This window comes from Felis catus, chromosome D3, assembly GCF_018350175.1.
Source record: "Felis catus isolate Fca126 chromosome D3, F.catus_Fca126_mat1.0, whole genome shotgun sequence".
NCBI classification, from domain to species: domain Eukaryota; kingdom Metazoa; phylum Chordata; class Mammalia; order Carnivora; family Felidae; genus Felis; species Felis catus.
The window spans coordinates 15,148,457-15,175,749 of record NC_058379.1 but is presented as its reverse complement, the minus strand read 5'-3'; the positions used below and the strand labels follow the sequence as shown (position 1 = coordinate 15,175,749).

Below are 27,293 nucleotides of genomic sequence, written 5' to 3'. Positions count from 1 at the left end.
CGTAAATGTATGCTGTACAGCAGATACATAAATAGACTCTCAACCAAGGGCAGCTATTATTACCAGAGAGGCCACTTTGCCTAAGGAATATGAGTATGTGCTCTGCAGCCAAGCAGTCTGGATCTGAACCCAAGCTCCCCCTCTTGCAGAGTGTATAAACACAGGTGGGTTACTAAATCTTTCTGGGTCTTAATTTCCCACCTCTACGAAATAAGGTTTATAATAGTATCTACCTCATAGGTTCCTCACAAGGATGAAACGAATTGATAATTTGAAAGTCCTAGTAGAGTACCTAGCAAGTGGTGAGTGTTCAAAAATTCTACCTATTGATTATCATCATCAAAGACTCCTTCCAGGGCTGATAAATTAGGACTCTCCTCAGAAAACGAAAAAGCAGTGGGAATCTGAACGAAGGGATACTGCACAGTCCAATGTTCTATGACTTGCCCTTTCTGACCTGCTGTTAGCTGAAATTCTCATTATTAGAACCACATCTTTAAATTGTGTGTGTTTTCATAAAAATCCTAGCCCCAAACCAAAATATATTAACAGGAAATGAGACTACTTGGCCTGTTTTATAATTCAGCAGAAATACACTAGTCATTTATCCATTTAAACATTTTCTGTGAAGCTATACGCACAGTTCAAGACTCTTAAGGTATAAAAACATAATAGAAATCAGTTTCCCCAGATTACTATCTCAGATGGTAAAGAAAAAGGACAATGGAAGACACTGTTCATTGCCTCAGCAATACCTATTCCTCCTTCTTTCTTGATAACAAAACCAAATTTTATTTGGAAAAATGAGTGCCAATGACAGAAAATTGGTTGTGCCTGGTCTAATTTGATCATGACAATCTTGTTCCCTCTTCCCAGCCTCTCTTGCAGCTAAGGATGGTTATGTGATCCAGGCACAGGGGACAAATGTAAGCCAAAAGCTGAGGCAGCAGTCCTGTGAAAAGCATTTGCTTTCCTATTAAGAGGAGAGAGAAGCAGCCAGTGTGGTGACTGCCTTTTTCCCTGCCCATCTTCCTTTCTTGAACATATATGTGATGTCTGAAACTAAAGCAGCTGTCACATGATCTTAAGATAACAAGCATAAAGGAAAGACTGAAGCAAGAACAGATACACTGGCCCTGACATTCCCAAGCCACTCACTGAACCAACACCAGTAGCCATTTATTTCCTGATTTCTTGTTATAAGCTACTACAGATGAGTTTTACTTGCAGCTAAATATATCCCTAACTATACAGGTCCTTCCGAAGAATATGGAGCTGTGGCAGGCAGGTCCAGATAGCAGTTTCCAAGACATGGGGATATGTTCTTGTATTCAGGGTGTAGGTATGGTATGAAGGATGTGAAGAGGGTACTAAAACTAAACCATTCTCCTACTTCATCATTTTACCTATGACTGTCATCTAATTCGACCCAGTCTTTGGTGACTTTCCCAAGCACAGATACAAGTAGTTTACTGATAATCCTAAGGGGGCAAAATTCACCTAATAGCGTACAGAATATGTGGTCCTTGCCCTCAAATAATAGCTCTGCTCAATTTGGGCAGCCACTCTCCCCAGCCCATAGCATTTTTCCTTTCCTATCATTTCTGTTCTAGCACATAGCAATTCTGTCCCAAAGGCTTCCTGTGCCTTTTCAACTCTGCAATCACCCAGCAGTTGGTAAGACCTATTAATATTTCAGTTCATTTTTCAATTGCAGGGCCATGATACTCATTGAACACAGACCATCTATTCATCTACCACAAAATACACCCAAGTGTCTCAAAATGCCCTTCTGGTTACAAATGAGATAGTTACAAAATACCCCTCAGGACCTTGGAGAGCACCTGTCCAGCAACCTTCCAGGTCAACGCAAGGTCAATTTCTCCAAGACCTCTTCTACAATCCAAGGCATGACATTGCCTCTTCTTGGCATTATTAACCAGGAAAAAAAACCAAAAAAAAACAAGAAACAAGAAAAAACAAAACAAACTACTGGTGGAGTAAGACAGCCATTTCTTTAACCTAAAATATGGCAATCCTCCACAGAGGGAGCTTTTTACCAAGATTAAGACAATAATCCCAACCACTGAACACCAGATATGTGGCATTAGCATATGATATTGTTGCCATTTTACAGATGGAAAAACAGAGGAGTAAAAAGCTACCACATTATGGAACACTTGCTAAATGCTGTTAGTCTGCTAAGCTATAGATAGATTATATGTAGCTTAAATACATATGTTTCCCCCACATACCACAATCCTATGAATTTCTACGGGTATATTTTACTATGTAGTATGTTCTTGAATTTGGATTAAAATAATTTAGAGAGAGATACATCCGTTATTAGTCTCGTTTTATATGTTGAAGCTGAGGCAAGTAGTACGTAGCTATTAATAGAAGTCCTAGAATTTAACCCACATGGTCTGACCATTCCTAAGAGGACCATATAATTTCCTGTGTAAAAAAGCATTTTTATTGAGGTATAACTGACATACAATATTATATCAGTTTCAAGTGTACAATGTAGTGATTTGACACTTGCTATACATCGCAAACTGATCACGACAATAAGTTAAGTCTAGTTACCATCTGTCACCATACAAAGTCAATACAATATTATTGACTGTATTCCCCAAGCTGTACATGACATCCCCATGACTTACTTATTTTATAACTGTAAAACTTCATTTTTTGAGGGTGAAATGGGTGCTATTAATAATAAGGCCAGACTAACAAGTATGAATCAGGACTGTCCCTTGTAAACCAGAATATATGGTCACTCTAGCTGTATGGATCTCCATGAAATGATACAATGAAATAATGTATTTAAAGCATTTATGCCCATGCCTGAAACATAGTATGTGGTCAATAAATTCTAGCTGCATTTATTATTACCCATCTCTCAGGGTCACTGTGAGGCCCTCATGAGATGGAAGGCATCAAGTGGTCTAGAGATACATAGTGTCATCAAGGGTTTGCTTAACAGGCCTCTTCCATTCTGTCCTCTTCCTCTGGAAGGAAGCATCAATTCTGGCACATGACATCTGTCCCATGTGAGCAACGCAGAGCCAGAAGAACGTGAGATGACTCAAGGCCCACCTGCCATAGGTTGATGGATGGCAAACCAGTGAACTGCTGAGTCTGGCTTGAACGCCTGTCTGCCGCATGCCAGGAAAGAAGCAGAGGCTTCTCATGCAGCCATTGATGTCTGTCTGGACGTCTGATATCTCAGCTAAATTTAGACTGGCAATCAATAGAGACCTCTCCAGAGGCCTCATTTTCACAGGTTCTTACCTCACTCGCGTGTCCTTCTACAGTGCTGAAACCTACATTCAGGGCTTTGCCCCTGTTCCTAAGCAATCGTCTGAAGTTCCCCACTTCTACCTCCGCTTTCTTCCATGTCTTAAGTCATTCCATCTTGCAGCAAGGAAATCATTTTATTGATGCCACTTTCCTCAAGGTGGAGTTACAGATATCAAATCATGCAATGTATGTAGAGCCAGACTGCTTTAAAAGTCTCTAGTCTGGGCTGCCTGGTGGCTCAGTCAGTTAAACATCTGACTCTTGATTTTGGCTCAGGTTGTGATCTCACAGTTGTGGGATCTAAGCTGAGCTTGGAGCATGCAAGGTTCTCTCTCTCCCTCTCCCTCGGCCCCTTCCCTGTTTATGCACACTCTCAAGCTCTCTCTCTCTCTCTCTCTCTCTCTCTCTCTCTCTCTCTCTCTCTCTCTCTCAAAACAAACAAAAGGTCTCTAGTCTAATGCACTCAATTTACACATCGAGAAACTGAGATTCAATAAGAGAAGAGACTTGCCCAATGTAATATGCAAAGTATTTTAGCGTTAGGTTGAGCTGGGGGCAGGATGTTGGAGTCAGACTGCCTGGCTTCAGATTCTACCTCCACCACATGCAAGTTACTTTATCTCTCTGTGCCTCAGTTTTCTCAGCTATAAAATGGGACTAATCGTAGCACCTACCTCCTTTATTGTGGTGAGGAGTAAATGAGACAGTGCACATAAATCCCTTAGCACAGTTCTCTAGGGCTTAGAATTAGCATTAAAGGTTGCTTTTTATTATTTTTAATATTGATGGAGCTGGTACAGGATTCTACATCTCTTAGTAGGGAAAACTGTGAACCTGTCAGATGCTGGGTGCATCCTCATAAAAAGAGACTTTTTAAAAGGTTTTAGATTTTTAAATGTTTTTCCTTTATAGCATTTAATGCTCTCAAGGTTAATCAACTTGGACCAGTATTTCTTAAACTGTGTTCCTCAAAAGAGTAGCTTTCCTCAAAGCTGGGAATTCTTTGAAACCCCTAATTTAGTGGTCATACAAGTTTAAGAACTATTGGACCTCCAATTTCCTCCTCCCCTGGAAATTCGTAATGTACATAAATACATTAAAGATCCAAGAAGTCATACAAGAAAGGAGTTCAAATGATGTTATTTAAACTGTTATTTCCCAAATATACTTGACCATAAAATCCTTTTGAATATCCCCACTGACACTAGTATCACAGAAACATGAATTCAGAAATTCCGAATTAGGTCAAAGCTTCCTGAAGTTCCCCATTCAAAATTAGAAGCCAAGCCATATTACCTGACACTCCATAGCCTTCTAACCTGAAAAAAAAAATCCTTCTAGCAAATAACCTACACTTGACACTGTCTGCTGTGCCCAGGACTCCCACAGGGCACTGAATCTTCACAATCATATTTGTAGAACTTTGCCACCCACCCCTTAGCCACAGCTGATTGGATCAGAAGTAAACACCTGACTGATGAGCCAGTCAGATTCTTTCCAGAGAGAGTCTGGGGTAGAGAGGTGTCCCAGCCCTTAAGTTAAAGACCGCAAACTCCTACTGCTGGACACCCCACAGCTATTCTACTGATAGCCTCTTTCCCAGCTCTCCACACACAGAGATAAAGATGGTGACCAGCATCTCCAGCCTACATACATTCAGTTCCTCACTTCCCACAATTAATTGAGCTTTGTTGGCCCTGACTGTCCCCACTTAGGTCACTGCCTCATCCTGAACCAATCGTAAGGGATGTGGGCTTCTGATGGGCTGGGCCTGAATCACGTGACCATTTCTGGAGCAAGGACTGACAAAACCCATCTGAATCCTACAGAAAGAAGAATATAGGAGGAGTAGTTTCCTCCAGGAGAACTACGGTTCTATGACTAGAAGATGGGGGAATAGATGGGGAGAAGACAAAAATAAAGATGTCCACTGTGCCCCAGGCCACATTATGATTTTTATGGGTCTTAGGCACTTCTAGGAATCCCTTCCTCAAAAAATATAAAATGTATGCATAGATATAGAAAAATAGATTATATATAATATACATATATTATGACTGTGTTGGTAATAAAAACAAATATAACCCTGGCTTGATTATATTCATGGTTTTCTTCTGCTTTTAAAGGAAATTAAAATATTTTTGAGGGCCCTAGGTATTGCACCTACTGTGCTAATGAATAAATCAGCCCTGACCACACCTGCTCTCAGATGAAACCATTTTCAGCAGAAACTTGTGCCCACTGATGAGCAAGTATTCCTGTGTCTGCCTTCCACACCATCCTCCGGCCCATCCTGAGAGCTCATGAGGGGGGACGGCCAATTTTCCTGAAGAACTAACCTGGAGAAAAGGGGAGCCAAGGAAATTAAGGGTTTCTTCTTCTTCTTCTTCTTTTTTTTTTTTTAAAGGTTTTTATGTTTATTTTTGAGAGACAGAGACAGAAAGCAAGTGGGGAGGGACAGAGAATAAGGAGACAGAATCGGAAGCAGGCTGCAGGCTCAAAGCTGTCAGCACACAGCCCGACGCAGGGCTTGAACCCACAAACTTTGAGATCATGACCTGAGCCCAAGTTGGACATTTAACCAACTGAGCCACTTAAATGCCCCAGAAATTAAAGGCTTCTTAATGAGTATAATCTTCCTGCTAAAAGGTTTAACTGCCAAAGTGCCTTAATCTGCTTCCAAAGTTCACATTCCTTAACTGCCCAGTCTTGGAAAGGTGTTGATAACTCCCTTCACAAATCTCTCACTTGCCATAACCAACGTTATATTCAAGGCTATTATTTTTAAGATTACATGAAGTGAAGTCGGTAACCTTTTACTTTCTTCTCCCATAGCTTGAAGAAAGATGAACCACGGGGATATTTTCTTCTTTTTTAACGTTTATACATTTGAAAGAGAGAGAGACAGCATGCACAAGTGGGGGAGGGGTGGAGGAGGAGGGGGACAGAGGATCTGAAGCTGGCTCTGGCTGACAGCAGTAAGCCCAATGTGGATGTCGAACTCATGAACCATGAGATCACGACCTGAGCTAACGTCAGATGCTCAACTGACTGGGCCACCCAGGTGCCACACCAAGGGTATACGTTCACAGAAAGGAAACCAAAGAATGGAACAAGATGAAAAGAACCCTAAGTGCTTTGGAACCAGAAGCCCTGAAGGGACTTTGTAAGGTCTGTTGGAAAATCCCTTATCCCTAAATAATTTACCCTAAAGTATTCTGGGCAGCACGGTGTGGTGCACCCATTCCTATCTGTCTTCTGCTTTGTTAATGTCAGCAGGTTTTGCCATATTTGTGTATCAACTGTAGTAATTATTAAGCTTTTGTTTAAACCAAGTCACTTTTCCCCACATAACCTCATTCTAAACAATACCATCCAGGAGATCCAAATATGATGAACCAGTTATATTATTCCTGATACATTCAATCAAATATTAACCATTCTAATAGAAAATATTTGTAGATGTACTTCCCCAAACCTTCATGAGTACCCCCAATGACACGTATACTCCTGGGAGGATGCCTGCTACTAATTAGCTGTGTGCCTTTAGCATGTCACTTACACTCTCTGATCGTCAGTTTCCCCACCCAGCTGACCTCTAGAGGTCTATGACTCTGCGGTTCCACAGAGGGGTTTAGGCAGCTGAATTTTCTGTGATTGTGTTCCACTCCTCCTCTTTTCTAGCTTTTAATTTTCCAAATATTAATTTTTAAATGAGGAAACATTTATATAAGCTTTGAAAATAAAATATATCTTATTTATAAAAAAATATATTCCAAATCCACAGGATATTTTTTATTTTAGAAATCTTCAGATTTCTATCCACTCAAGCTCCTTCAAAATGTCAGAGGTTTTGTACATGCAGTTCTCTAGAAGTAATGCTCTTCCTGCAAGAGTTCATAACTACTCACCCTTCATAGCTCAGCTTAAATGTTCCTTGTTCAGGGAAGCCTTTCCAACCCATTCCAGCATTTCCACTATACGTCACATCTTCCTATGAAATACTTCCATTTTATTCTGTTTCTCCAGAGGTAATTTTATTTAAATTTGGGGGATCAATTCATTACCGTCTGACCTCCTCCCTAGACTGTACATTTCATGAGGGCAGGAATAGCATTTGATTTCCTTGCCATTGTGTTTCCAGAAAATTCTCTACTGCCTGGCACACATTAGGCACCCAGTTTGTTGAATGAATGACATTTCCAGGAGGGGGTGGTTTTGAAATTCCATAGAAGCTAACATGTCTTTTGGTCATTTGTTCTAGGGTGTTTCAGCCTTTTCAGTCACAAAATCATCCCTAATGTCTAGCCTCAATTCCTCCTCACGTTTGACAGAGAAAACATTTTACAAATAGAGTTATACCTGAATGCAATAGTCTTTGGAGGGCCAAGGAGAAATTACAAGCTGCTTCTGTGATGGAGCCCTGGGAATTTCCTCCCACTCCCCATCCAAGGCAAAATCCAAATGTTCTTGATGCGTGTTAATTGCGAATGAAGCCTACTGTTACCTGGTTCAACGCAATTATCTACAAAGCTGGTCAAAAATGCTCAGATGGAGGTGGTTTCAGAACAAAGAGGAAGGGAGAACATTATTTGAGCAGCAAGTAGGCAAGCAAAATCCATCACGGTTAATTATTTGCTCTTAATTGTCAGGAAATGAAGGATGGATGGAAGAGGGTTTAAATGGAATAATACAAAAAGTGTTCTTCTACCCAAATGCTGTAGCCAAATTTGCAAGTGAGACTTTTCATAATCCACGGGTTGTTAATTATCTAAACACGGGTCCCTTGGAGCTGCCTGAGTGAAGATTAATTAGTTTTTGAAATAATAGCTAAATTGATGTGGGGAAGGAGTTCAGACTCCAAAATAATGGCTGAAAATTAGCCATCCTATTTCTTCATTTCTCTTTGCTGGGTTCCTAGAGGACATTTATCTCTGTTGCTTTTGCAGAGAGGGCTCATTAATCACACAGGCAGATGGGCCTTCCCAAATTTGTGACGTGGAATGAAAAAGTAGCCCCGCAAAGTGCAGAGGAAAAGAAAAGCTGATGATTTTCTGCACAGACTTCCTTCCAAACCCAGTCATGGCCAGAGGCTTCCTTGTCAATATACGCAAGACAAGGTACAAAATCCAAAACTCGATTCTTTTCTCCTGGATTGGAAAACCGGTCTGTGGGCAGAAGGAGGTTTCCATGGGCCCCAGTGTCCAGTCCAAAGTCTGGACTTCTGACTCAGAGAAGGACTTAGCTCCATGTATTCCCCTTTTTTAAATCCACTTAAGTAAAATTAAGGATTTTTTTCCTGTTTATCTAAAAAAAGAAGGCATAGCAGGCTTTCACTAAATTTGGAAAGTATATTTGGGTCAATCAACTAAAAAAATAGAGGTTATGTGAAGTTGATGAATTTTACCTTGCAGATAGGCAGTTGTTTGACTTTGGGTTTCCCTAAAATCAGGGGCTAGACTTGAATGCAGGTAGTTTATTTGGGAAGTGACCCCAGGAAGAACAAGTGAGGACATGGGAAATGTGAGTCAGAGAAGGGTAAGAGCCAACAAAGCATTCTGATGAGCTGAATACCACCAGGGGAAATAAGGACTCACTCCTATTAGAAGTCTTATGAGAAATCATATGAAACATTCCTCTAAAAGGTCTCTCTGGATGATGAGGAGGCTGGGTCATTCATTCGATGATTTCCACGCTCCGGTGGTTGAGGGTTTCACCTAGGGCATTAAGATCTAACACCATTCTCCCAGGTACCAGAGGAAGCTGAAGGGCAGAAAAGGGAGATGCATGTGGGAACTGTCCATAGCTGCAAGTGAGTCCAGATGGACTGAGGGGGGATATGTAGGGGGACATCAATGGTCACTTGCCCTTCTGTAGGCAACACTGCAGTACGAGAAGTTAGTGACTGTCCGGATGTGCTATATTACAAAACTGTGGACAGAGAAAACACACAGTGGTTTCAAAAATGAGCCCCTAAATGAAAGTCATAAGGGTAGACACTACAAAATATACATTATTGCTTCCCACATGAGCAACTCTAGGTACTTTAGTGTACTTGAGAGAACATGCAGAGAGATTTATTTTGTACAAATGGTTACATATTCCAACAGTCAAGTCTAGGGGAAAATAGTTGATACAGGGTTTGTGTTGATATCTAAAGAAACATCCCCTGTCCTTAATCATTTTCTTCCAAAACCATTGGGTTCTCACGTGTTTTTCTTTCTGCCCTAGAACTCAGACTGAGCCAACTTTGTTTACCCAGCTTCTTAGCAAGATTTAATAATGTCTTGGGTTTGGTTCTCCCAGAAAAAGCCAGAAAGACAATGATTCAAGGAGTTTGAGAGGTGACCCCAGGAAAGGAGATGTCAGTGGTTGAGTTCCTCAGAAAGTGGACTCTGAGATGGGGTTAGCATGCAGGATGTTAGTTACAGAATGCCCTTGGAATCAACACCTATAAAAGGAAGAAGGAATAGAGGACGGGAAGCGGAGGAGGTTAGCCACAATGCAGGCCCAGTAATACCAGCACCAACCCTACAGAGAGCTCTGAAGCTGGAACAACACTTACAAGTAGTCCAAAACTCGGCTGGGATGGCTGAGCTTTTATAAACACATATGAATCAGTCATGAGGTGCGGGCTTCTCCAGAATAAGGTGTTTCCTTGGTCACAGCAGCTGTCTGCAGCTAGATGATCCCTAAAGGGACTGACAGTTGAAGGTCATTGGCTAACAGCACTCTAGGCAGGAAGTCCTTCAATGGACGGACATCTGCATGTTATATCACAAGTGTCCAATAAAGTAGGGGGTGGAGTAAGTGAGACAATGAAAGGAAATAAGTCAATAAACAGTACGTTACTGAAGAGGTTACCACTGGGGGAATCAGTTATGTCACCTGGGATAGCAAGGGAACCAGGGTATTCATTTACCAACTCACATCAGTCACTGGTTGAGAGCTAATCCCATGGAGCATTAACATCCTGGACACAGGCTCACGGGGCTCCAGTTACCAGAGAAAGTCATCAGGCAGAATCACTGTCAGCCCTTTGGAAGCCTTGGGCTGAGTATGCATAAAATAGTGTCATGAGCAGATGGGCGGGGCTCCAAGCATATATATTAAAGCACCAAATTATTAACCAAGGACAATCCTAAAAGAGTTTTTCTGCCACACAAGATAGCTCTAACCCCTCTTCTCAACTGCCCAATTATCACAGAACCATCCTTCTGCCAAAGTGCAATTAGAATGGTCTCCCTAAAGCACAAAATTAAACATGTCACACTCTCTGCTTAAAAGCCCATCCTGCCTCCCCCTCTGTTATCAGAAAAAGTCCAAATTTCTCACTCTGGCTTTAAAGGCCCACTTTCAAAGCATGACCTTACCTCGCTTTACCTTCCACAACCCACCCAGTTAGACCGCACTGATTTGTGTCCCTCAAATTCACCACGTTCTCTTCCTTTCAGGACTTTGTATGTGCTGTTCCCTTTGCTTGTAATACCCCTCTTCACTTTCCCACATTCCTGTAGCTCCATCAGGTCTCTGTTTAGTGGTGCTTCTTCCAGGAAGCCTTTCTTCCACCACAGATTGGGTGGATGGCCCCTCCTTACAATCCCCTAGCATGCTGAATTTCCCCATCGGTAGTGTTTATATACTGCATTATATTTTTTTGGTTGACATATCTGTCTCCCTCACTAGACTGAGTTTCGCAAGGGTAGAGACCATAACTTGCTCACCAGTATGCTGTCAGTGCCCAGCACAAATGCCTGGCACAAGGTAGCTACTCAATAAATTGTGGTGGATAAGTGTGGAGCAAAATTTGCCCCACACCTACAATGCATGATGCCCCAAATCCCTCCCAATTTGGTCCAGTTCCAGCTCCAACAACCACTTTGAAGCAATTTGGACAACTTCTTCACTGTGGGTTAGAAGGAAGCCTTCGCTGTCTGATCTACCCTTCTGCCAAAGGGATCATTACTTTTCATGCGTTGCGATTATGAGAAAACTGACATTTGGCATGTAAGAGGAAGGACACAATAATTCAAGTAAGGAAAGGCTTTTACAACTTCCAATTATGGAAGTGAGGTGTGTGAAGGAATAGAAGTTCCTACAAAGGATAATGGCTTGGTTAATCAACAAGAAGCACGGATTTAATGAGGACTCTGCAGTGGTTGAGGGGCAGACCTCATCTTTATAACTGCCCTCAGCAAGAAAAAAGGAGATGATGAATCAGAAACCTGGAATCATTTCCAAGTTGCAAAGATCCAGTCCACACACTAATTGACCTCCAGAAGTGACATTGTAGTTTTGGAATGTAAATGCATCTAGATGTCCAAGCAATCGATAATCCCCGGGGAAGCCAGTCAAGTTAGCTGGGTCCCAGCAGACATGGCCTGAGAGAAATTGGACAGGGCCTAAAGGAAATCCATTTGCAGGCTGGATATGGAATGAAAATTAGAAAATAAGGGTACTACAATTGGTGCTACAATTCTCCTGACAAGGGATGCTTCCTTTTCCAATAGACTATAAACTTCATGGGGACAGGAATTCTGTCCATCTCTTTATAGATGCATCCCGAGTCTAGCATAGTGCCAGAAATGTAGCAAATCTTCATCAAATATTTGTTGAAAGAGTGAATGAATAAATAATGAAATGCTCTAACACTTTCTCTTAAAATCTTGCAACATCTTATTGCTGCCAATTCTCCAGTTTTGTGTCTCTCCCTTCTCTACGATACAATCGAGCCTCTAGCCAAGGCAAAAATGTGGAGGAGCTGAAGCTCTCCTCCACTGATGATGAAAATTTAAATTTGTACAAGTACTCTGAAAAACTATTTGGCAGAATCTACTAGCGTTGAATATATACATATACGACAACCTAAAAATCCCATTTCTAGGTATGTGCTCTGTAGAAATACATACATATATTAACCCAAAGACATTCATGGAAATGTTCATAGCATCACTATTCACAATGGGCCCAAACTGGAAACTACTGAGAGGCCCACCAATGCTAGAATGGATAGGATAGGTAAATATGTTGGGGTATGATCAAACAATGGAATATGGTAACGAGAATCAACAAACTACAAGCAACAATGTGGGTGAATATGACAATTATAATGTTGAATGAAATAAGCCAGACACAAGGATACCGGTGTCTGATTCAATTTATATAAAGTTCAAAAATAAGCAAAATAATCTATTCTGTTAGAAGACAGGGAGTAGATACCCTTGGTAGTGACCAGAAGGCGTGATGGTGGATATTGTGGAACACTAGCAAAGATCCAGCTCTTGATCTGGGTATGGTTACATGGACATGTTCAGATTGCAAACATTCATTGCACTACATGTGCTTATGATTTGTGCTTTTTGCTATGTTTAGGTTATTCTTAATTTTTTATTTTCAATTTAAAAATAATTCTAGCCAAATAACTTACAAACTCAAACGTCTTCAGAGGACACTGTGTGTATTTAACAATGTATGTGAGAGACATGGGTCAGAGGGCCAAGTATGAGGAAAACAAGGAAGTGGTAGGGACTGAGTGAATAGGGAGCTAAGCCCCTCTAAAGACATTTAAATTCAGACTTTAAAAAGTCTGTGCTCACCCAACCAAACATGACTGCTGACCCAATTCAGCCCATGTGTGATCAATTATCAGTCTCTTCAGGTCTGCCCATACTCAACTACCCACAGTCTCTAGACACACCTGACAACATGCTCCTAAGCCTTTGCCTTAAGCCTGTCTTCTGCCACCTTTTCCCATGGCAATGCCTTCCTCATCCTCCAAGATCTAGCTCAAATGTTTACTCAGTGGAAATCCTTGCTGATCCCTCCTCTCTCAGGCACTAATAATCACTTTCTCCCTCATGCTGCCATAAGATTATGTCTCGTCCACAGAGTATAAACTCCAAGAGGGCAGGGATTTCTATTTTGTTCCAAGCTTCACTGTCAGCACCTAGGACAGCACCCTGAACATGACAAATGCTTGATACAGAGGTTGAAATATAGAGAAAGCGAGAAAAATATTTACTATACCTCTATAACTATATTCTTTATCCAGAAGGGTGTTTATAAAGTCCATAAACAAATATGTGCAGCCCATCAATCCCCTATACCAAATTCAGAAGATTATGAGCAGTCCCTTACTGGGCTTTGGGTGGTATATTACAATCCCTATAGACTCCAAAGAGAATAAAGATTTTGAAGTTGTATCCTTATTCTATTATACCACTCTGCCAATGCTTAAAAGCTACTCCAGTAGATCCAGGGACTTTCCCCCCCTCAAGAATGATATCCCATGAGGAATTACCAATTTGGAAACCTCCTCCACTTGGACCCTCATCCTCTACTTCCCTTCCCTCCAGGAACACTTAGCTTATTCAAGCCACTGCTCAATCTTCTTGTGCTTAGTTTCCAGTGCAGTTTTTCAGCCATCTGGATCCTCCTTTTGTTCCACTGTTGGGCTGGGGACTGGGGCACGAGGAAGGGGCCCAGATCTTTGAGGAGAAGAAGAGGTGTGCTCAGCCTGGCCTCCCTCACAGTGGATTATCAAAAAGTAATCTGATCTATCACGCTGCCAAGATTAATGTCCTCCACAATCTCATTCCCTACTCATTATTATGCTCAAAGATATCTATCTCCTTGGTATATGTCACAGGAAGATGGGAGTGGAGGGAGAAAAATATGTTCCCTCCACTCCTCTGTCATAATAATCATCACACTGTATTTTGACTAGATGTATATAATCTGCTTCCCTTAGGAGACTGTGAACTCCCTGAGGGCATGAACTGTGTTTTATTTTTCTATACATCTAGGTGTCCTCAAGGCACTCACAGAGGGATAGAGGTGGGTGCCATATGGTGATATGCTCCGTTGGGTAGCAGTTGAAAGAAAAGCTGCTGCCACTGGCGAAAAAGGAGCATTTTAAACCAAATTCATGTTTGCCTCCAACAGATTGCATCTGTCCAAAGTACTATACTTATACTACAGAAGACAAAAGGCACTAAGCAGGAGTCTGGGCAACTGAAAGCTTGAACCATTTAGAATGATGGGTCTACACATATAGCTCTCTCAACTGGAAGCTTCAGGTGCCTGCCCTGCCTTCAGTGTTCAGAATACTGCATGCAGGGTAGAGGATTTAAGATGCTATAAATACATTCTCAGGACTTAAGAGCATCCACAGGCACCACTAGTGCTAGTACCATACACATGGTGGAGATGGGGGGAGATTCTTGTTTAATTAAAAATAACTTTTTTCTTAGTAGAAGCATAATATATGTGAATTGTGGAAGATTTCAAAAATATGGGAAGCATAATTTTTTTAAATACATGTGATACTAGTACCTAGAAATAAACACCATAACTCCTTCCAGGCTTTTATATACCAATCCTGGCACTGGTCTCAGAGAGTGCTTAGCTATAACTTCAAGTGAATTCAACTCTGTTCCACATGGTTTCTGCCAGGTGTGATTCTCTCCTCAGTGCCCCTTCCACGCCCACCACCATGTCCACTTCCCTCCAGTATGGTGACTCCCATCTCTGGTTGACAGTATGCATTTTATTTTGCAGTTTATTCTCTATTCTATGTCATGTGTGCAGTTATGGCATAAACTGCTCTCTCTTCCCTTTGGATTATCATAAGCCTATTTTGTAAACCAAAATAAAAATGTGTCATTATGTTCCTGCTATATCCATCCTAATTCTTGTCAAGGCAAGATATATGCCTCTGACTAATTAAAAAAGGATACTAGGAAAAAGAGAAAAGAAAATACTACACACATGTGCACGCACACACACACAGACACACACACACACAACTTCTGCATTTCATCATATTCAAGATGCTAGCAATTACAAGACACCATTTTAAAAATTTTTATTGAAGCATAGCATACAGAGAGAAAAGTGTATAGACATAAATGCATAGCTCAATGAATAATCACAAAGCAAACACCTGTGTGACCGCCTGCTGGGTCAAGAAATAGAGCGACGCCAGCCTTTCAGAAGTCCCCCGCCTGCCCTGCTTATGTTCGTTCCCTCTATCCTCTCAAAGGTAACAACTGCCTTGACTTATAACACTATATCTTGGTTTTGCCTGGTTTTTTAAGCTTTATGTAAGTGGTATCATACATTATATATTCTTTTGTTTATGACTTCAATCATTCAACATTATATTTGTAAGACTCATCCTTGACTCACCACTATTTTATGTAGCCCTAAGAAAGAAAAAACACTACCAATTAAACTAGGGCACAAAGCTTTCTTATCACTTATAATTTTTATTTTATACCTACTTAAAGAGCTATTTTAGATTTATTTGTTTGGACTTTTATCACATATTATTCTTCTTCACTCATAAAAAAGGGAAAATATAAGCAAAAGATATTGGTAGGGTGTTCCTAAAACTCCCATGTGTTCAGAATCCAATTCTTCTGAATCACTCTTGACTCACAATCAAAGCTCTCCAATTCTTTCTTCACACAATGACATTCAGCATATCATTGCAGTGGTGACACAGTTTTTCTTCAGAGTGTTCCACTATTGCCCCCAGAGTTCTCCTCCCAAGCTGATGATCTCACCCTGCAAAGTTGGATGTTGGAACTTTCTTACCAGAAGTAGCAGTAGACAACAACCAGAATTCATAGTCCTTACTTCAGTGGTCTTTAATGGTTGGGTGACTGAAGCATTCTGGAGCCAAGGCCACCAGGAATAAGAACCAAGTGTGCAAATACTCAACACAATGACAACCACATAAAAAAATGGCTGTCCAGCTGACAGTATTGTAAGAGGCCATTGACTCCCGGATGCATCCCAATTTTGAGATGACATAATGTTATTTAATGTGTATTTTAGAAACAGTGAAATGCAATAGTTTTTTAATGTATTTATCTTGCTTTCACATACAGTAAAAAATGGTCATGTGGTAGGACTCTACTTCCTAAGATAGGAAGGGAAAAAGCACACAACCAGAAAGGAACAATTTCAGAATACCAAGAAAATATTTGGGAAAAAAAAATTGAGAATCTTATTCTAGTTTAAATATAAAATTAAGTATAAGGTGGATTTGACTGAATTGATTTAAATTTTCACTAAAGAAATTCTTTGATGCTTATGTTTTATTTCTCTAATGATTTCATAGTAGTGTTCACCATCACATGCAACACCATCTATCCACCCAACTTCCCAAGCCAGAAACTTAAGTGGTATCTTCCTTGCTCATGACCCCCCTCCCACATCCAATCCAGGGATTGGGATCTTTAAAAGGCATCCCTCCATTCATTTGAATATCTATCTGCCTACCCCTCTCCCTTAATCACAAATATTCCAATATAAACTACCATGACTGCTTACTTTGAGGACTACAAAGGTATCCTTATAGGTCTATCCCAATCTCTTCTAGGCTCACTATCATCCATTTTCCACCTGCCAAGGAAAGGATCCTTCTATAATGTAAATCTAGTTATGCCTCCTCATGGTTCTAACAAATAATGTCTTAAGTCCTTACCGTGACTCATAAGTTCCTGCATTTTCTGGCTGGTGAATACCATATATGGCCATCCTAAGTGACTTTAGGGCACATGAGTCTCTAGACTATGATCCATTATACTGTGGAGCTGTGCCCTTTACAACCCTGTCTGTCCATACACAGCAGCCCTGCCCCTGATAACTTCTCCAGCCTCATCTGTACCAATTTTTCCCTTTGCTCACCACATTGGACCCACATGGACCTTCTCTTAGCCCTCAAACACACCAAACATCCTTCCCAACTTTATCTATGTTGTTCTGTCTTTTAGGTACACTTACCCTCAATTCCACCTTCACTTAAGTAATACCTACTAATCCCCCATGTCTCAGTTTGAACACTTCCTCAAGAAAGCCTTCCCTGACTGTCCAGGCTTCTTGTACAACCATTTATAGACTTGGTTAAAATTGTTACCAGATACTTTTTCATGTGTTTTATGCTTTAAAATCTGTATTCTCATCTGGCATATAAGCTGCCCAAGAGAAGAAACTATCTGTCTCCTCACTAATTCCCAATGCCCAACATAATGCAAGGCACAGAGAGGTTCAATAAGTAGGGAATGAACAAATGAGCAGAAAGATGGATGTAGGATGGATAGACAACTGAATGAATAAATGAATGAATCCCTTTAAGACAAGCAGAGGCAGCTTTAATCCATTTGGCAAACTTCGGAGCTGCTTGATATATCCCCGTTCTTCTCTCCTTCCTCTTCCTAACCTGTCACCTACCTAGTTTGGTCTGAGAATTGGGACCCTCCAGTGGGTCCAAAATTGCCTTCAATCTAGGGTAACCAAATGTAGCAAATGAAACACAAGATATCCAGTTAAATTTGAACTTCATATAAGCAATGAAAAAGTTTGGTATGTGAAAATGAACAGTAACAATGTCATTCCGGCATACTTATTCTTTTAAAAAATCACTGCTTATCTGTATTCAAATTTACCTGGGAATCCTGTGCTTTAGGTGGCAACCATACATCAGCCCCTTCAAAACTGGACTTATTTGTCTCAGCCCCATTTCCCGCCTTCTGTTTGCCTATCACTGGTGGCTGACCTCTGTGGGCTACATTTCCCAGAACACTTTGCTAGCTGTCGTCTGGGGCTGGCCAGTGGAAGACACAGGTAAGAGAGTGGTGGGTGACAGAGAGAAGTCAGTCTTTCTCTCCCTTCTTCTCAGCCTCAGCCAGCACCTCTAGTAGTAGCCGTGTCACTTCTATGAGTCCAGCTCCTGCCAGAAGGCTCTCTGTGGTCCCAGCTTCCAAAGGGTGACCCGGCTCCTGGTCACACCATCTTCTCTATTCCAAAGGCCTAGTATAGGAGGGGCTTCCTGCTGTTGCCAATCTCTGAGTTGCCTCACCATTTCACTTTCTTAGGCTTCTCTGTTCTTTGCTTGTCTGTGTAAGCTATTCCCTGCATTAAATTCCTTTGGTATTAAAGTCTCAGAAGGTATCCGTTCTCCTTATTTGAACCCTGACTCATACAACCCAAGTCTCTGACTCTTTCTATAGTCTCCCGACCTGGTTGCTGGGCATAACTCTTCCTCCAAGACTGTGAGCCAAGGGTAACATGCACAGTACCATCATCAATTTCAATGCTCCCCCTGGTCTAATGTTTGGGGGAATGGCTCCATCATTATGTTTATGACTAATAATAATATAGCTTATATTTATTGAGCAGTTACTATACGCAAAGCACTACACATGCTTCATCTCATTTACTTTCCAATGTAACTTTATGACTTGGTGCTACTATCCTCATCTGGCAGGTAAGAAACTTGAGGCTCCAAGACCAAGGTGTTGCATTTAGGAAGAGCAAACCCAGACATGTGTAACTCCATGCTCTTAATCATCCTGCACTGCCTGGGACTCCAGTCCCACCCCCCTCTCACACCTTCTGTAGGGCATACTCTTAGAGCCAATGCCAGTTCTCTTGGAAGGTTTGGGTATCTTTAGGAGCTGGTGTGTAGGCAATCTCTGAAGGGGTTTTCTGAGTTTTTGAGGGTGAACCAGTCTCAATGGTGTATGTACGTGCAGGGGTGAGTGACAGCGGTAACAAAGGGGGAGTGACCTTGAAATTTGAAACTAAGTCACTCTGTGTCAGCTGTCACCGTGATGAGAAGCCAGGCAGGCAGCTCCACAGGGGACCCAGGGAGACATGAAAGGCACACAGAGTCTGGTCAGGTTGAAGGAGATGTTATTTATCAGGCCGAGGGACTTTGGCATCAAGGGAGTATCTGCTTAACAAAAATATGAAGTGTCACCCCAGCAGCAGTGTGAGAAGGCCTCCTGGTGTATGTGGCCCGAGAAAGGCCCATTTTATAGCAAAAAAAAAAAATGATGAGATGAGGTTGACACCCATCCCTCCACCACTCTTTCATGTTTCCAGAGAAATTGCAGCTAATGGAGCACTGCGTGACTCTATGCTTCACAATCAGAAGTCCATAGTGGTGCCTCCATGGGGATTCAAATTCCCAGGAGGCAACTCTCACGCTACAGACCTCAGTCCTGTTAGCCACCAGCTGCCAGCCTCACGCAGAGCCAGCTGTTTAACATTTACAAACCGGTATCTATTTTTAACATGGCACAGGTGTCGAGGAGTAGGCAGAAAGCCAGGCAGGGATGAAGTTAGCACAGTTTGACTTGGCCAGGTTCTCTGATCTGGGGAGTGGTGGAGTAGAAAAGGCGAGGTATGGTCTGGTGGAACTGGGAAGTAGAGTATATGTCTGGCAGTTTCCTTCTGAAGACTCCCTACATCAAACACCCAGTGCTCATAGGTCATTGCAACGGTGCCCCAGGAGGGCCCTTCTCCAAAATCCAATTCATTCATTCAGCGCTTACCAAATACTTACTGAGCATCTACTATGCCCCTAGGCATTGTGCTGGAGGCCAGCCCAGACTCCCTCCATTGGGGAGCATCTCCCCCATCTCTGTCCCATTCCGGCAAGATCATGCTTTCAAATTTTTTTTTAATGTTTTTATTTATTTTTGAGACAGAGAGAGACAGAGCATGAGCAGGGGAGGGGCACAGAGAGGGAAACACAGAATCTGAAGCAGGCTCCAGGCTCTGCGCTGTCAGCACAGAGCCCGACATGGGGCTCGAACTCACAGACTGTGAGATCATGACCTGAGCTGAAGTCGGAGGCTTAACCCACTGAGCCACCAAACGCCCCACAAGATCTTGCTTTCAGATCCTTTGTTTCATTCGGTTCATGAAGTATTAACTGAGCACCTCCTCTATGCCAGGCACTACGTTTAAATATATAGCAGTGACCAAGGCAGACCCAGTCAGTGACATATGGTACCAAGAATAACAAACTTGAAGGCAAAGGATTGACTTTGGACAAGTTGGCTAGCCCTTTAGAACATCAGTCTCCTTGTTGGTAAAATGAGGATCCTACCTACTTCACAAAGATATCATGACCCTCAGAAATAAAAGATATGAAGATTACTAATTATATCTACAAAGACCCTATTTCTTTTTTTTTTAATGTTTATTTATTTTTGAGAGAGAGAGAGAGAGAGAGACAAAATGAAAGAGGAGAAGGGGCAGAGAGAGGGACACAACAGAATCTGAAGCAGGATCCAGGCCCTGAGTTGTCAGCACAGAGTCCGACGTGGGGCTCAAACTCATGAACCATGAGATCAAGACCGAGCCAAAGTTAAATGCTTAACCGACTGAGCCACCCAGGCACCGCACAAAGACCCTATTTCTAAATAAGATTACATTATGAGGCTTAGAGTAGATACACCTCTGGCGGGACACTAACCTACTACAATTATACTAAGTTATCAAGTAATTCATATTTTTAAAGATTTGACTCTGTATATCTCTTAATACTCATCCACCCCCATACACTCCTTGAGATCAGGAAACACAGGTAATATTTTTTTGGATCCCCACTTTCATGAACGTGAATGAAAGTGAGAGTCCATTTCTGTTGAATGAACAAATGGACTAAAGGCTAATAATAGAAATTGAAAACCAAGGGCCAGGCTGCTAACATGAGTGAGGGCAAGAACGGACCTGCTGGGGTGAACTGGAGGGCACATGTCCTACATGAAGGCACTGCCACCCAATTCCAGCCAACTCTTGCCAGGCCCAGAGTTGTGCAACCTTCTGATTTTCCAAAAGAAGCAGAAAAATGTGGATTTTCATGTGAAATCTCCCACGTTTTAAATGTTGGTCATAATTAAACTTTTAAAACACAGTGCAAAACAAACAAAATACACTGATGAGCTGGATGTGCCATGGAGACCACCAGCTTATCGCCTCTACTCACGACCCAAGGAGTGACTCTGGTAGTATCATTGCAGGCAGGCCAGTGATAAAGACACCTTTGAGATGGCTGGCCTTGTGGTATTTCCTCTCTGCCTAGCTGTGGGTTCGCTGTTTATGGAACCCTGCAAAGATTTACACGTGGAGGATTCACATCCTTTTCAATTCATGCATTCAAGTATTTACTGAACCACCATTCTGTGTGATGTTTTATGCTAAGTTGGGCACACATGAGACAAAAACAAAAACAAAAACAAAAACAAAAAAAAAAAAACCACGAGACATCAGCCTGCCCTCAAGGAGCCTGGAAAAGGAGAGAGAGATTAAATTCATCATTATTCCAAATAACTATTTAGTAACAACTATGGCAAGCTGAAAACAATACAGGGGCAAATTCTTCCTCTCTCGATTTTTGGGGTATTTTTGTTTAGTTTATTTGAAGACAGAGCTACATTGAGGGGTCGCTATTGTTTTGGAGCCCACCATGGGGCCTGAGTCTTCTCAACTGGACTCCAAGTATCACTGCAAACTTGGTGACTAATTCCTCTTCTCTTCCTTTACTTTCATTTCAGGGGCTTTTCAAAGAGTGTGGTCTTATTGGAACACTTTCACGTCGATTGCTCAGGCTGCAATCCTCTAACCTGTGGCCACTGAGTGGGGAGGAATAAAAGACTGCCTTTTGGCTGGAAGCTAGTACCCTCGTCAGAATGGTAATAGACCCAGAAACTTGATGCCCTCTCTTCATTTCTCTCCTTACACAAAGCTGTCTGTCTTGGGTACAAGACAGCCACCTAAGTCACTAGGAAGGCTGCCAATCTTAAGACTCTTGTGTGAGGTTTCTTCCTAATTGGTCTAATGTGATCTCTTCCACATCTCTGGTCTAGCCACTTCTGGCCACAAGACCTCCAGTCAGTCAGCTGAAACCAGTACCTGATTAAATTAAAACCCAACCAGGGATTGTTTCCTAGGGAAGTCAGATATAAAGACTACATGTATTTGTAACGTCACCTGGAACATGATGGATTTCTATTTTTACTACTCTTTGTCAACGTATCCCACTAACTACTTAAATTACAACATTGGGTAATTTCCCCTTGTGAAACTTTTCTAGTGTTTTCTGTAGGTTAAAAACGGCATGTTCTTCATGGCATGGCATGTATTTCGGTCCATTCATTGGCACCCATTTGTAGTCTAGAATACAATGGGGAAGCAGGAGGGACACTTGCTCCTATAGGGCAAGGCAGTGTTCATAGCAATTTCATTTGAGGGACACTTCCAGTCGCTTTGACACTAGGAACCTCTGACATATCCTTCGTGGGACACTACTTGGGAATCAGGAGGAGATTTTCTTGGTAATGGACCTTCTCTACTTTCCTAGAAGCATGGGATCACCTTCTCTCAGTCCCCAAGGACTCCCCCTTGGAATGCCTTTTAACCCACTGGAAACAATTTGGATTGCAAGGTTTAACAAAAGACTGATCTTCTGTAACACTGCATGGCCTCGGTACTCCTTAGGAGACAAGGAAAAATGGCCCATTAATGAGACACTAAGCTTCAATACAATCTATCAGTTAGAGCTCTTCTGCAGGAAACAGGGCAAATGGACAGAGGTACCCTAGGTCCAGGCTTTCATGGTCCTAAATTAGGACCCCAACCTAAGGGTCTTTTACAAAATGTGATTTGCTACTAACCAGACCAATAAACCCTCTCCTGACATACTGGATGATGATTTTTTTTAAGCTTATTTATTTTGAGAGAGAGAAAGAGAGAGAGAGAGAGAGAGAGCAAGCATGAGCAGGGGAGGGGAAAGAGAGAGGGAGCAAGAGAATCCCAAGCAGGCTCCATGCTGTCAATTCAGGGCCTGATGTGGGGCTTGAACTCACAAACTGTGAGATCACGACCTGAGCCAAAATCAAGAGTGGGATGCTCAACTGACAGAGCCACCCCGGTGTCCCTTGGATGATGATTATATAAATAGGCCTCCTCCTAATAAACCCAGGTTGCTGGAGGAAACACAGGCCATCTCTGACGAAGGGGGACACTGACTCTCTCTCACTGATCCTTCTCCTAATAGACCCAGGTTACTCTTGTTGAATGTGGGGGCTTCTCCCTCATTCATTTCCTGGGTTAATGGCTATGATAATTGGAGCCGGTTGTCTCTAGCTGGTCTACTTTGGAATGGGGACTTTAAGGAGTAATCTCAAGCCCCTGCTGAAACTCCTTTTGTTTTGAGGAATTTCCCTGTCTTCTCTGTCCTGATATGGACTGCATATTTTTACTTGTTGGTGGGGGAAAAAACAACGGCAACATGTTTTTGGCTCATCCAAGGTGATGAGCTTCAGAAGCAGGAGTCCTCTTTCCTTGCCCTCTAGGCTTTTATCCACCTCCAGCCTTGCTGGTGGCACCCCATCTCTTCTGCCTCCCCCACCTCCTGTTTCTGCACGACCTTGGGGATGGCCTGTGTAACTGGCTCCTATACCATCCTGGGTGCTTCTGGCACCAAATTCTCCTGCTCCTCCTACCTTTGCTATCAGGGAGTGAAGAGCCCAACCAGGAGAATAGAATAAAAAGTGACTGGAAACGTCAATAACAACAGCTATCACTGAATAAGCATCTACTATGTGCTCACCACTGTGCCAGACATATTAAATGTGTTTTCTTTAACTTTCAAAACAAGCCTGCTGGGTAAATATTAGTTCCATTTTCTAAAGGAAAACACTAAGGTTGATGGAGATTGAGCTGCCCAAGATCAAACAGTTGAGTGAATGTCAGAGCCAAGACTTTATCCCAAGCACTGTCTCATTCTACAGTTCCTGGTCTTTCAGCTACACAATGCTCTCTTCCAGAAAGCACTACAAACAACCACCAAGTGCAAACTCCCTGTCCAGACTTCCAGCCACAATAGCAAACCACACCCCAAAGGTATTTTAGCTTGAATGCAACAGAAGTTTATATTTGTCACTTGTATGATATTCCAAAGCAGTTTTCCCAAATAGTTTGGCTCTTGCCAAACAGTAATTCAAGAACCCAGAGCCTTTCTATCTCCTGGCTTCACCATCTTCAAAAACAAAATGGCTTCCAAGGTACCAAGGCAAAGGATTGTGGGTGGGAGGTTTTTATGGGCCACAAAAGAGGCGGGCCACATCATTTCTATTTATATTCAATTAGCTACAACTCAGTCACATGCTGATGTCTAGTGCAAGGGAAGCTGGGAAATGGGGTCTGTCTGTGTGCCTAGAAAGAAAAGAAATTTGGTGATCAGCCAGTACCCCTGCCATACTGCTTTCCAATAAATCCATTTATTCTGGTTGTATCTTTTGAGTACTTGCAAAAGTTCACTGAAGCTTACCTTCCCTTCTGGATCATTCAAAGAGCTTTTATTCATGTGCCTTACAGTTTTATATTTACATTGATAGCTATTTAAAGTCTGTATAACCATTTGACACTATCATTATCTTGCATGCTTCACAGAGGTTGGAGTCTCAGGGAGAGACCTGCTTTCTTTTCCATGGGTTAGAAATGAATACAGCCCCCTATGCAATCTTGCCAAGGACTAAGAAAACGATATAAAGAATGAAAAGCTTTCAAAAGGAAGATATTACTCATGTAGTCATCCAGGGCTAGGTTTGCAAAGGAGATATGAAAATACCATAAGCCAATTTCAAGCAAATGTCATCCAAGACTCTTAAGAGGTTCCCTCTTGTCAAGTTTCTCTTTATGACACATTGAAAATTTTAGGGTACATCAATAAATCATGATTTGCCATTTCCCTCCAAAGCCTTCCCTGTTGTGAAATTCCAAGTAGCTAATCCCTAGAACAATATCTTTCAGAAGATTTTCCTGGTATGTCTGGGTTTATTTTACGTTGCCCTTTATATAAAGAAAGAACTCTTGCCCTAGTCCCTACCAGCAGGGGATGCACATGACCTAGGGTGGGTTTTTTTGTTTTTTGTTTTTTGTTTACCCATTTGAGGAATAAATTACACATAGCCTTAAATGCCTCTCCTGCAAAGGGGATTACTCAAACTGTGTTTCAGGGAATACTCTCCCTGTGGATGCTAATATATGTTCTGAAAGAAAACAGGAAGCAAAGAAAGGATTCTGGAAGGAAAATAGGGTGAGGACAAACTGGGTTAAAGAAAGATAAAGAAGCTTCTTTTCTGCAGGACTTTCAGAACCTTTTATATGCTAATTTTGGATCGAATACTGAAGAGAAGGCACAGGTTGACCCTACAGATGGAAACCGCTCTTAACCTTACAAATGGGCATAAGACACCTACAGGAAGTGAGCATACTTTGCATTTACCTATATATTTCATACTTCTGAGTTTGAAAAGCAAAGCCCTCAGCTCTGCTCAAAATATTCCTAGATGGGATACTGGATACATTCCCTCATCACCCATTGTAAGTCAAGTGTCTGAAAAAAAAAAACCAAACCTCTAAATTCTACTAAGATAAGAATAGCAAATTTGGAGCCAAAAGACCTGAGCTCAAATTCTTGTTCTTATACTTATCTGCTGTGCAACCTTGGGTAAATTAACTAATCTCTCTGAATATCACTTCTTGATGTTCCATTTCCTCACATGTGAAATGGGGATTATAATAATAGCTACTTTATTGGGGCATTGAAAGAATTAAGTGAGATGAACTCTAGAAAATATTTAGCAGGGTTCCTGGAATACATGGGTTATCTCCCCTCCAAAAATATGAGCCATTTATCATCACTACTATAGCATGGTATATTTCTCAGATTTATATGGCACAGGAACCTTTTATCACAGAATGTGCATTAACACCTCAAGGAACATTGCAGAATCAAGTTTGGGAAATGCTAAGAAGGCATACTATGAAGATGACATCCTATGATGATGACAGAACACGGGAGAGTTTGAGGACCCAAAGGGGGTGCACCAAGGGCTCAACATCATGAATGTGATCTCTCTATCCACCTTTCCAAATCTAAAATGCCAGGGTGCCTGGGTGGCTCAGTTAGTTAAGCGTCTGACTTCAGCTCAGGTCATGATCTCATGGTTCGTGAGTTTAAACCCTGTGTCGGGCTCTGCATTGACAGTGTGGAGCTTGCTTGGGATTCTCTCTCCCCCTATCTGCCCCTCCCCACCTCAAAATAAATAATAAGTAAACTTTAAAAAAAATCCAAAATGGTATATATGGAAGTGGTGCCAACCTCCCAGATCCACCTGCAAAGTCCTGGTGTTGGAGCCTTCTCCTTAACAAGCTCCAATCCCAGCTTAGACTTACAAAGTTTGAAGCTGACCTTTCTTTGTTCAAAATGAGGATCTCCTGAAGAACACCACATGGGACTTTCAGAGCCAAGGACCACCATCACATCCACGATTGAAGTCAACGCTTCCCTGTCTCCTCCTAGGGTTTATTCTGCTCCCATGGTAGAGGGCCCTTTTCCCCGTTGAGTCTGCTCTAGTTCATCTACTCCAGGTTCTATGAGAGATGAACTGCCACCAAATGCAGTTAGAGCAATTACAGTTACAGTTACCATTACAGTTAGAGCATTACAATGCGTGTCCATAGCAAAATCATTATAGTTGCCTCATTCCTTAGTACTTCCAATATGCCAGGGAGTCCACCAAGCACCTGAAATGTACCATCTCATTTAACCCTTACAAGAAGGGTTACCTCTATAAGGTAGGGTCTATTATTATGTCCATGTTATACACAAAGAGAGTGAGGTTCCAAGAGATAAAATGACTTGTCCAAGTTCTCACGGTAAGCTGTGTTCTGAACCCAGGCTAAGTCTCCTGAATTTGGTTCATCTATTTCACACTATCTCCTTTTTCTCATAGTTTCCCTCTTTCTCTCTCTTGCCGGTTCTCTGCAATGATCTCCAAGAAAAAAGCTGGATGGATTTAAGTAAGCAGGGGGAATGCCAGTCGGACACACTGATTTCCAGAAAAATAGCTTTCTACTCATGGATGTTCAGAAACTGGCATGCTTCCAATATCAGAACTGGTAGTTGGTGGGTTATTCAAGAAAGCCAAAGTGAAGAATCATAAAACATAATGCATTCATACCTTACATGTTTTAGTTTAACCTCAAACAAAGCAATGTCATTTGTTTGCCAATCTTTTGAGGTAGGAGAGGTCTTGTCTTGGAGCACAGGAGCTTTAATGAAATTCCCTTCTCTTTTTTTTGGTATAAATCACAACCATAATATATTACTTTTG

At 41.8% G+C, this 27,293-nt stretch overlaps 1 protein-coding gene and 1 pseudogene across 1 annotated transcript in view; one reads left to right on the top strand and one right to left on the bottom strand.

Moving 5' to 3' along the window:
* The window catches only part of SRRM4 (serine/arginine repetitive matrix 4), a 474,160-nt gene that overhangs the window by 414,585 nt on the left and 32,282 nt on the right, over positions 1-27,293 (bottom strand). The gene's annotated exons all lie outside the window — the stretch shown is intronic.
* The window catches only part of LOC109493001, a 55,095-nt pseudogene continuing 40,590 nt past the window's right edge, over positions 12,789-27,293 (top strand).